Genomic DNA, 12,951 nt, shown 5'->3' with positions numbered 1-12,951 from the left:
ATTATTCATAATTAAACATTTTACAGAGAATTACATTTTGAGTTTAATTTTGCATTAAAAGACCAGTTAATAACGTAGATTTGCATAATCAACAAATGCATGATAAAAAAGACAATAGCACTTCAATGAGTAGTACTTTTTTCTGTCAAATTTTAAAGTTATGGCTATTTCCACTCCTGTATCATGTGACAGTCATCAGCCAATCACACATGCATATACGTATATTCTGTGAATTCTTGCACATGCTGACTAGGAGCTGGTGACTCAAAAAGTGTAAATATAAAAAGACTGTGCACATTATGTTAATAGAAGTGAATTGGAAAGTTGTTTAGAATTGCTGCTCTGTCTGAATCATGAAAGTTTAATTTTGACCTGAGTGTCCCTTTAATAATAAAATGTTCTAAAGGAACTGGGAGAATTTAATTATAATAATGTCCTTTAAAACTGCAAATAATTTCAAGCATCTCCCAATACAATGAAGAGTTTACCAAATACTGTATTATCCACATAATAAAAGCAGATATTGGTAATTAATCACTAAGACAGAGAAGCCTCTGCAGCCAGAAACGTCTCCTTTGTAAGTGAATATATGCGTTTCCACATGAGAACACTGTGCCAAAAGATACAGATCTACATTACAACTATATGGGTACAAATTACAAGGACAAAGTAATAGTTACATAAAATACATTGTTTAAGAACATCAGTTAAATAAAATAAGGAGCATGCAAGTATTGCATTATTTCCTTTATTGTTGCTTGTAGTAACTCATCTAGAAAGCTGTAAAATAACCTGTGTCTAAGATTATATCACTAAGTATGCACATAATGTTCCTAAAGCAGTTGATTTGTTCCCCTTAATGTGTTCAAAATTAATTGAGACAAAAGTATTAATTGCATTAAAATGGCATCTAAGTTCATTTTTGTATTTAAAATTGCTGGGGGGTTTTCATTGAAACCGCAACCCATTGTCCGAGAGAACGTGCCAGTTTATATGGGCTGAGGATGCAGGAAACGCATAACTGTTTATCTTGTCACTCTCTGTACACAAAGGCCAATATATATATATAAAAAAAAAAAAAAAAAAATTAAAAAAAAATGATGATGATTTCAGTGATAAAAAATAAACCAAAAAGGGATAACTACATTTTATACTCTGGTATAAAAAGTCATTGGAAACAAATTAAAGGAAAAACATAATTTATGTAAGAACTTACCTGATAAATTCATTTCTTTCATATTAGCAAGAGTCCATGAGCTAGTGACGTATGGGATATACATTCCTACCAGGAGGGGCAAAGTTTCCCAAACCTCAAAATGCCTATAAATACACCCCTCACCACACCCACAATTCAGTTTAACGAATAGCCAAGAAGTGGGGTGATAAGAAAAAAAGTGCGAAAGCATATAAAATAAGGAATTGGAATAATTGTGCTTTATACAAAAAAATCATAACCACCACAAAAAAGGGCGGGCCTCATGGACTCTTGCTAATATGAAAGAAATGAATTTATCAGGTAAGTTCTTACATAAATTATGTTTTCTTTCATGTAATTAGCAAGAGTCCATGAGCTAGTGACGTATGGGATAATGATTACCCAAGATGTGGATCTTTCCACGCAAGAGTCACTAGAGAGGGAGGGATAAAATAAAGACAGCCAATTCCTGCTGAAAATAATCCACACCCAAAATAAAGTTTAATGAAAAACATAAACAGAAGATTCAAACTGAAACCGCTGCCTGAAGTACTTTTCTACCAAAAACTGCTTCAGAAGAAGAAAATACATCAAAATGGTAGAATTTAGTAAAAGTATGCAAAGAGGACCAAGTTGCTGCTTTGCAAATCTGATCAACCGAAGCTTCATTCCTCAACGCCCAGGAAGTAGAAACTGACCTAGTAGAATGAGCTGTAATCCTTTGAGGCGGAGTTTTACCCGACTCGACATAGGCATGATGAATTAAAGATTTCAACCAAGATGCCAAAGAAATGGCAGAAGCTTTCTGGCCTTTTCTAGAACCGGAAAAGATAACAAATAGACTAGAAGTCTTTCGGAAAGACTTAGTAGCTTCAACATAATATTTCAAAGCTCTAACAACATCCAAAGAATGCAACGATTTCTCCTTAGAATTCTTAGGATTAGGACATAATGAAGGAACCACAATTTCCCTACTAATGTTGTTGGAATTCACAACTTTAGGTAAAAATTCAAAAGAAGTTCGCAACACCGCCTTATCCTGATGAAAAATCAGAAAAGGAGACTCACAAGAAAGAGCAGATAATTCAGAGACTCTTCTGGCAGAAGAGATCGCCAAAAGGAACAAAACTTTCCAAGAAAGTAATTTAATGTCCAATGAATGCATAGGTTCAAACGGAGGAGCTTGAAGAGCCCTCAGAACCAAATTCAAACTCCAAGGAGGAGAAATTGATTTAATGACAGGTTTTATACGAACCAAAGCTTGTACAAAACAATGAATATCAGGAAGATTAGCAATCTTTCTGTGAAAAAGAACAGAAAGAGCAGAGATTTGTCCTTTCAAAGAACTTGCAGATAAACCTTTATCTAAACCATCCTGAAGAAACTGTAAAATTCTCGGAATTCTAAAAGAATGCCAAGAAAAATGATGAGAAAGACACCAAGAAATATAAGTCTTCCAGACTCTATAATATATCTCTCTGGATACAGATTTACGAGCCTGTAACATAGTAGTAATCACAGAGTCAGAGAAACCTCTCTGACCAAGAATCAAGCGTTCAATCTCCATACCTTTAAATTTAAGGATTTGAGATCCTGATGGAAAAAAGGACCTTGCGACAGAAGGTCTGGTCTTAGTGGAAGAGTCCACGGATGGCAAGAGGCCATCCGGACAAGATCCGCATACCAAAACCTGTGAGGCCATGCCGGAGCTACCAGCAGAACAAACGAGCATTCCTTCAGAATCTTGGAGATTACTCTTGGAAGAAGAACTAGAGGCGGAAAGATATAGGCAGGATGATACTTCCAAGGAAGTGATAATGCATCCACTGCTTCCGCCTGAGGATCCCGGGATCTGGACAGATACCTGGGAAGTTTCTTGTTTAGATGAGACGCCATCAGATCTATTTCTGGAAGCTCCCACATTTGAACAATCTGAAGAAATACCTCTGGGTGAAGAGACCATTCGCCCGGATGCAACGTTTGGCGACTGAGATAATCCACTTCCCAATTGTCTATACCTGGGATATGAACCGCAGATATTAGACAGGAGCTGGATTCCGCCCAAACCAGAATTCGAGATACTTCTTTCATAGCCAGAGGACTGTGAGTCCCTCCTTGATGATTGATGTATGCCACAGTTGTGACATTGTCTGTCTGAAAACAAATGAACGATTCTCTCTTCAGAAGAGGCCAAGACTGAAGAGCTCTGAAAATTGCACAAAGTTCCAAAATATTGATCGGTAATCTCACCTCCCGAGATTCCCAAACTCCTTGTGCCGTCAGAGATCCCCACACAGCTCCCCAACCTGTGAGACTTGCATCTGTTGAAATTACAGTCCAGGTCGGAAGCACAAAAGAAGCCCCCTGAATTAAACGATGGTGATCTGTCCACCACGTTAGAGAGTGTCGTACAATCGGTTTTAGATATTAATTGAGATATCTTTGTGTAATCCCTGCACCATTGATTCAGCATACAGAGCTGAAGAGGTCGCATGTGAAAAAGAGCAAAGGGGATCGCGTCCGATGCAGCAGTCATAAGACCTAGAATTTCCATGCATAAGGCTACCGAAGGGAATGATTGTGACTGAAGGTTTCGACAAGCTGAAATCAATTTTAGACGTCTCTTGTCTGTCAAAGACAGAGTCATGGACACTGAATCTATCTGGAAACCCAGAAAAGTTACCTTTGTCTGAGGAATCAATGAACGTTTTGGTGAATTGATCCTCCAACCATGATCTTGAAGAAACAACACAAGTCGATTCGTATGAGATTCTGCTAAATGTAAAGACTGAGCAAGTACCAAGATATCGTCCAAATAAGGAAATACCACAATACCCTGTTCTCTGATTACAGACAGAAGGGCACCGAGAACCTTTGTAAAAATTCTTGGAGCTGTAGCTAGGCCAAACGGCAGAGCCACAAACTGGTAATGCTTGTCCAGAAAAGAGAATCTCAGGAACTGATAATGATCTGGATGAATCGGAATATGCAGATATGCATCCTGTAAATCTATCGTGGACATATAATGCCCTTGCTGAACAAAAGGCAAGATAGTCCTTACAGTTACCATTTTGAACGTTGGAATCCTTACATAACGATTCAATATTTTTAGATCCAGAACTGGTCTGAAGGAATTCTCCTTCTTTGGTACAATGAAGAGATTTGAATAAAACCCCATCCCCTGTTCCAGAACTGGAACTGGCATTATCACTCCAGCCAACTCTAGATCTGAAACACAATTCAGAAATGCTTGAGCTTTCACTGGATTTACTGGGACACTGGAAAGAAAAAATCTCTTTGCAGGAGGTCTCATCTTGAAACCAATTCTGTACCCTTCTGAAACAATGTTCTGAATCCAAAGATTGTGAACAGAATTGATCCAAATTTCTTTGAAAAAACGTAACCTGCCCCCTACCAGCTGAGCTGGAATGAGGGCCGCACCTTCATGTGGACTTAGAAGCTGGCTTTGCTTTTCTAGAAGGCTTGGATTTATTCCAGACTGGAGATGGTTTCCAAACTGAAACTGCTCCTGAGGATGAAGGATCAGGCTTTTGTTCTTTGTTGAAACGAAAGGAACGAAAACGATTATTAGCCCTGTTTTTACCCTTAGATTTTTTATCCTGTGGTAAAAAAGTTCCTTTCCCACCAGTAACAGTTGAGATAATAGAATCCAACTGAGAACCAAATAATTTGTTACCCTGGAAAGAAATGGAAAGTAGAGTTGATTTAGAAGCCATATCAGCATTCCAAGTTTTAAGCCATAAAGCTCTTCTAGCTAAAATAGCTAGAGACATAAACCTGACATCAACTCTGATAATATCAAAAATGGCATCACAGATAAAATTATTAGCATGTTGAAGAAGAATAATAATATTATGAGAATCATGATCTGTTACTTGTTGTGCTAAAGTTTCCAACCAAAAAGTTGAAGCTGCAGCAACATCAGCCAATGATATAGCAGGTCTAAGAAGATTACCTGAACACAGATAAGCTTTTCTTAGAAAGGATTCAATTTTCCTATCTAAAGGATCCTTAAACGAAGTACCATCTGACGTAGGAATAGTAGTACGTTTAGCAAGGGTAGAAATAGCCCCATCAACTCTAGGGATTTTGTCCCAAAATTCTAATCTGTCAGACGGCACAGGATATAATTGCTTAAAACGTTTAGAAGGAGTAAATGAATTACCCAATTTATCCCATTCTCTGGAAATTACCTCAGAAATAGCATTAGGAACAGGAAAAACTTCTGGAATAACCACAGGAGATTTAAAGACCTTATCTAAACGTTTAGAATTAGTATCAAGAGGACCAGAATCCTCAATTTCCAAAGCAATTAGTACTTCTTTAAGTAAAGAACGAATAAATTCCATTTTAAATAAATATGAAGATTTATCAGTATCAATCTCTGAGACAGAATCCTCTGAACCAGAAGAGTCATCAGAATCAGAATGATGATGTTCATTTAAAAATTCATCTGTATAAAGAGAAGTTTTAAAAGATTTTTTATGTTTACTAGAAGGAGGAATAACAGACATAGCCTTCTTGATGGATTCAGAAACAAAATCTCTTATGTTATCAGGAACATTCTGAACCTTAGATGTTGATGGAACTGCAACAGGTAAAGGTACATTACTAAAGGAAATATTATCTGCTTTAACAAGTTTGTCATGACAATTAATACAAACAACAGCTGGAGGAATAGCTACCAAAAGTTTACAGCAGATACACTTAGCTTTGGTAGTTCCAGCACTAGACAGCGATTTTCCTGAAGTATCTTCTGACTCGGATGCAACGTGAGACATCTTGCAATATGTAAGAGAAAAAACAACATATAAAGCAAAATAGATCAAATTCCTTAAATGACAGTTTCAGGAATGGGAAAAAAATGCCAATGAACAAGCTTCTAGCAACCAGAAGCAAAGAAAAAAATGAACTTAAATAATGTGGAGACAAAAGCGACGCCCATATTTTTTGGCGCCAAATAAAACGCCCACATTATTTTGCCAAAAATGACGCCACATCCGGAACGCCTACATTTTTGGCGCAAAAGAACGTCAAAAATGATGCAACTTCCGGCGACACGTATGACGCCGGAAACAGAAAAGATTTTTTGCGCCAAAAAAGTCCGCGCCAAGAATGACGCAATAAAATGAAGCATTTTCAGCCCCCGCGAGCCTAACAGCCCACAGGGAAAAAGTCAAATTTTTAAGGTAAGAAAAAATAATTGATTCAAGTGCATTATCCCAAATATGAAACCGACTGTCTGAAAATAAGGAATGCTGAACATCCTGAGACAAGGCAAATAAATGTTTGAATACATATATTTAGAACTTTATAAACCAAGTGCCCAACCATAGCTTTGAGTGTCACAGAAAATAAGACTTACTTACCCCAGGACACTCATCTACATGTTTGTAGAAAGCCAAACCAGTACTGAAACGAAAATCAGCAGAGGTAATGGTATATATATATAAGAGTATATCGTCGATCTGAAAAGGGAGGTAAGAGATGAATCTCTACGACCGATAACAGAGAACCTATGAAATAGACCCCGTAGAAGGAGATCACTGCATTCAAAATAGGCAATACTCTCCTCACATCGCTCTGACATTCACTGCACGCTGAGAGGAAAACCGGGCTCCAACCTGCTGCGGAGCGCATATCAACGTAGGATCTAGCACAAACTTACTTCACCACCTCTCCATAGGAGGCAAAGTTTGTAAAACTGAATTGTGGGTGTGGTGAGGGGTGTATTTATAGGCATTTTGAGGTTTGGGAAACTTTGCCCCTCCTGGTAGGAATGTATATCCCATACGTCACTAGCTCATGGACTCTTGCTAATATGAAAGAAATGAATTTATCAGGTAAGTTCTTACATAAATTATGTTTTTCCTTTAATTTGTTTCCAATGACTTTTTATACCAGAGTATAAAATGTAGTTATCCCTTTTTGGTTTATTTTTTATCACTGAAATCATCATCATTTTTTTTTAATTTTTTTTTTATATATATATTGGCCTTTGTGTACAGAGAGTGACAAGATAAACAGTTATGCCTTTCCTGCATCCTCAGCCCATATAAACTGGCACGTTCTCTAGGACAATGGGTTGCGGTTTCAATGAAAACCCCCAAGCAATTTTAAATACAAAAATGAACTTAGATGCCATTTTAATGCAATTAATACTTTTGTCTCAATTAATTTTGAACACATTAAGGGGAACAAATCAACTGCTTTAGGAACATTATGTGCATACTTAGTGATATAATCTTAGACACAGGTTATTATACAGCTTTCTAGATGAGTTACTACAAGCAACAATAAAGGAAATAATGCAATACTTGCATGCTCTTCATTTTATTTAACTGATGTTAATTACATGAAAGAAACAAATTTTACAGTGCGGTATCCAATTATTATTATCGGTTATTTGTAGAGCGCCAACAGATTCCGCATATTTATCCAGTAATCAGTCCAGGATTAAAATGTTACTGAGTAAAATATATTAGGTAATGTTTAGTGAATAATCAAAAGCATAAAATCAAGGACATAACAGTCCCTCAAATGAAAGCAAAGGAGATTGATTGCACCAGTAATATTTGTTTTCTAAGAAATATTCCACCCTTCTAGGAGTCAAATACACTTTGGAGCAACTCATATTTCTTAATACAGTAATTACTCACTACAATAATGCAGAAACTCCAAGACAGGCTGATGTCTACATTTTGTGATTAATACATTCAACTCTACATAAAGAGATTCTGGTGACTTTATAATAAATTAATACAGAGGTCTGTTGTGTATGTTTTGAATTAAGGGGTTATTTGAATAACAAACGCACTGTTTATTTTTTACATTGCAATACACTGGTGTGGTGTTATTTAAAGGGACAGTCTACACCAGAATTTGTATTGTTTATAAAGATAGATAATCCCTTTATTACTCATTGCCCAGTTTTGCATAACCAATACAGTGATATTAATATATGTTTTACCTCTGTGATTACCTTGTATCTAAGCCTCTGCAAACTGCCCCCTTATCTCAGTGCTTTTGACAGACATGCAGTTTAGCCAGTCAGTGCAGACTCCTAAATAACTTCACCGGAGTGAGCACAATGTTATCTATATTACACACAAACTAGTACTGTCTAACTGTGAAAAAAATTAAAAATGCTCTGAGCTAAGAGGCGGTTTTCAACGGTTTAGAAATCAGTTTGAGCTTACCTAGGTGTAGCTTTTCAAAAATACCACCAAGGGAACAATGAAAATTTGATGATAAAAGTCAATTGGAAAGTTGTTTAAAATTACATGCCGTATCTGAATCATGAAAGTTTAATTTTGACTAGACTGTCCCTTTAACCCTTTCACAGCTAAGCCTTTTTTTACACCTCAGTTGAGCCTTTGTTACTACCTACATTTAAACCCTATTTATTGTAAGTCACATTTCAATAAGTGACCCACATAAATTATATATTGTTTTTTTTTAGCAGGCCCAGCAGATTCACAATATAATATTATTATATTGATATATCATGGCATATGAGATAGCTGCGGCAAAAACTGTAAAAAAACATAATTTATGCTTACCTGATAAATTCCTTTCTTCTGTAGTGTGATCAGTCCACGGGTCATCATTACTTCTGGGATATTACTCCTCCCCAACAGGAAGTGCAAGAGGATTCACCCAGCAGAGCTGCATATAGCTCCTCCCCTCTACGTCACTCCCAGTCATTCGACCAAGGACCAACGAGAAAGGAAAAGCCAAGGGTGAAGTGGTGACTGGAGTATAAATTAAAAAATATTTACCTGCCTTAAAAACAGGGCGGGCCGTGGACTGATCACACTACAGAAGAAAGGAATTTATCAGGTAAGCATAAATTATGTTTTCTTCTGTTAAGTGTGATCAGTCCACGGGTCATCATTACTTCTGGGATACCAATACCAAAGCAAAAGTACACGGATGACGGGAGGGATAGGCAGGCTCTTTATACAGAAGGAACCACTGCCTGAAGAACCTTTCTCCCAAAAATAGCCTCCGATGAAGCAAAAGTGTCAAATTTGTAAAATTTGGAAAAAGTATGAAGCGAAGACCAAGTTGCAGCCTTGCAAATCTGTTCAACAGAGGCCTCATTCTTGAAGGCCCAAGTGGAAGCCACAGCTCTAGTAGAATGAGCTGTAATTCTTTCAGGAGGCTGCTGTCCAGCAGTCTCATAAGCTAAACGAATTATGCTACGAAGCCAAAAAGAAAGAGAGGTAGCGGAAGCTTTTTGACCTCTCCTCTGCCCAGAGTAAATGACAAACAGAGAAGACGTTTGTCGAAATTCCTTAGTTGCCTGTAAGTAAAATTTTAGAGCACGGACTACATCCAGGTTGTGCAGTAGACGTTCCTTCTTTGAAGAAGGATTTGGGCATAAAGAAGGAACAACAATCTCTTGATTGATATTCCTGTTAGTAACTACCTTAGGTAAGAACCCAGGTTTAGTACGCAGGACTACCTTATCCGAATGAAAAATCAAATAAGGAGAATCACAATGTAAGGCTGATAATTCAGAGACTCTTCGAGCCGAGGAAATAGCCATTAAAAATAGAACTTTCCAAGATAACAACTTTATATCAATGGAATGAAGGGGTTCAAACGGAACGCCCTGTAAAACATTAAGAACAAGGTTTAAACTCCATGGTGGAGCAACAGTTTTAAACACAGGCTTAATCCTGGTCAAAGCCTGACAAAAAGCCTGGACGTCAGGAACTTCTGACAGACGTTTGTGTAACAGAATGGACAGAGCTGAGATCTGTCCCTTTAATGAACTAGCAGATAAACCCTTTTCTAAACCTTCTTGTAGAAAAGACAATATCCTAGGAATCCTAACCTTACTCCAAGAGTAACCTTTGGATTCACACCAATATAGGTATTTACGCCATATCTTATGGTAAATCTTTCTGGTAACAGGTTTCCTAGCCTGTATTAAGGTATCAATAACTGACTCAGAAAACCCACGTCTTGATAAAATCAAGCGTTCAATTTCCAAGCAGTCAGCTTCAGAGAAGTTAGATTTTGATGTTTGAAGGGACCCTGTATAAGAAGGTCCTGTTTCAGAGGTAGAGACCAAGGTGGACAGGATGACATGTCCACCAGGTCTGCATACCAAGTCCTGCGTGGCCACGCAGGTGCTATTAGAATCACTGATGCTCTCTCTTGTTTGATTCTGGCAATCAATCGAGGAAGCAACGGGAAGGGTGGAAACACGTAAGCCATCCTGAAGTCCCAAGGTGCTGTCAGAGCATCTATCAGGACTGCTCCTGGATCCCTGGATCTGGACCCGTAACGAGGAAGCTTGGCGTTCTGTCGAGACGCCATGAGATCTATCTCTGGTTTGCCCCAACGTCGCAGTATTTGGGCAAAGACCTCCGGATGAAGTTCCCACTCCCCCGGATGAAAAGTCTGACGACTTAAGAAATCCGCCTCCCAGTTCTCCACTCCCGGGATGTGGATTGCTGACAGGTGGCAAGAGTGAGACTCTGCCCAGAGAATTATCTTTGATACTTCCATCATAGCTAGGGAGCTTCTTGTCCCTCCCTGATGGTTGATGTAAGCTACAGTCGTGATGTTGTCCGACTGAAACCTGATGAACCCCCGAGTTGTCAACTGGGGCCAAGCCAGGAGGGCATTGAGAACTGCTCTCAATTCCAGAATGTTTATTGGCAGGAGACTCTCCTCCTGACTCCATTGTCCCTGAGCCTTCAGAGAATTCCAGACGGCACCCCAACCTAGAAGGCTGGCGTCTGTTGTTACAATTGTCCAGTCTGGTCTGCTGAATGGCATCCCCCTGGACAGATGTGGCCGAGAAAGCCACCATAGAAGAGAATTTCTGGTCTCTTGATCCAGATTCAGAGAAGGGGATAAGTCTGAGTAATCCCCATTCCACTGACTTAGCATGCACAGTTGCAGTGGTCTGAGGTGTAAGCGTGCAAAGGGTACTATGTCCATTGCCGCTACCATTAAGCCGATTACCTCCATGCATTGAGCCACTGACGGGTGTTGAATGGAATGTAGGGTGCGGCAAGCACTTTGAAGTCTTGTTAGCCTGTCCTCTGTCAGGTAAATCTTCATTTCTACAGAATCTATAAGAGTCCCCAGGAAGGGAACTCTTGTGAGTGGAACGAGTGAACTTTTCTTTTCGTTCACCTTCCATCCATGTGACCTTAGAAATGCCAGCACTAACTCTGTATGAGACTTGGCAGTTTGAAAGCTTGAAGCTTGTATCAGAATGTCGTCTAGGTATGGAGCTACCGAGATTCCCCGCGGTCTTAGTACCGCCAGAAGAGCACCCAGAACCTTTGTGAAGATTCTTGGAGCTGTAGCCAATCCGAATGGAAGAGCCACAAACTGGTAATGCCTGTCTAGGAAGGCAAACCTTAGGTACCGATAATGATCTTTGTGAATCGGTATGTGAAGGTAAGCATCTTTTAAATCTACAGTGGTCATGTACTGACCCTCTTGGATCATAGGTAAAATTGTCCGAATAGTCTCCATCTTGAACGATGGAACTCTTAGGAATTTGTTTAGGATCTTTAAGTCCAGGATTGGTCTGAAAGTTCCCTCTTTTTTGGGAACCACAAACAGATTTGAGTAAAACCCCTGTCCCTGTTCCGATCGTGGAACTGGATGGATTACTCCCATTAACAAGAGCTCTTGTACGCAGCGTAGAAACGCCTCTTTCTTTGTCTGGATTGTTGACAATCTTGACAGATGAAATCTCTCTCTTGGAGGAGAGTATTTGAAGTCCAGAAGGTATCCCTGAGATATTATCTCTAGCGCCCAGGGATCCTGGACATCTCTTGCCCAAGCCTGGGCGAAGAGAGAAAGTCTGCCCCCCACTAGATCCGATCCCGGATCGGGGGCCCTCAATTCATGCTGTTTTAGGGGCAGCAGCAGGTTTCCTGGCCTGCTTGCCCTTGTTCCAGGACTGGTTAGGTTTCCAGCCTTGTCTGTAGCGAGCAACAGCTCCTTCCTGTTTTGGTGCAGAGGAAGTTGATGCTGCTCCTGCTTTGAAATTACGAAAGGAACGAAAATTAGACTGTCTAGCCTTAACTTTGGCTTTGTCCTGAGGCAGGGCATGGCCTTTACCTCCTGTAATGTCAGCGATAATCTCTTTCAACCCGGGCCCGAATAAGGTCTGCCCTTTGAAAGGTATATTAAGCAATTTAGACTTAGAAGTAACATCAGCTGACCAGGATTTTAGCCACAGCGCCCTCCGTGCCTGAATGGCGAATCCTGAATTCTTCGCCGTAAGTTTAGTAAGATGTACTACGGCCTCCGAAATGAATGAATTAGCTAGTTTAAGGACTCTAAGCCTGTCCGTAATGTCGTCCAGAGTAGCTGAACCAATGTTCTCTTCCAGAGACTCAATCCAGAATGCCGCTGCAGCCGTGATCGGCGCAATGCATGCAAGGGGTTGCAATATAAAACCTTGTTGAACAAACATTTTCTTAAGGTAACCCTCTAACTTTTTATCTATTGGATCTGAAAAAGCACAGCTATCCTCCACCGGGATAGTGGTACGCTTAGCTAAGGTAGAAACTGCTCCCTCCACCTTAGGGACCGTTTGCCATAAGTCCCTTGTGGTGGCGTCTATTGGAAACATTTTTCTAAATATCGGAGGGGGTGAGAACGGCACACCGGGTCTATCCCACTCCTTAGTAACAATTTCAGTAAGTCTCTTAGGTATAGGAAAAACCTCAGTACTCGTCGGTACCGCA

General features: G+C 39.5%; 1 protein-coding gene across 1 annotated transcript in view; it reads right to left on the bottom strand.

Moving 5' to 3' along the window:
- Positions 1-12,951, bottom strand: part of SH3BP5 (SH3 domain binding protein 5) — a 257,965-nt gene that overhangs the window by 82,410 nt on the left and 162,604 nt on the right. The gene's annotated exons all lie outside the window — the stretch shown is intronic.

This window comes from Bombina bombina, chromosome 5, assembly GCF_027579735.1.
Source record: "Bombina bombina isolate aBomBom1 chromosome 5, aBomBom1.pri, whole genome shotgun sequence".
Lineage (NCBI taxonomy): Eukaryota > Metazoa > Chordata > Amphibia > Anura > Bombinatoridae > Bombina > Bombina bombina.
Note: the sequence above shows the minus strand (reverse complement) of the source record. Positions and strands in the feature narration are given on the sequence as shown.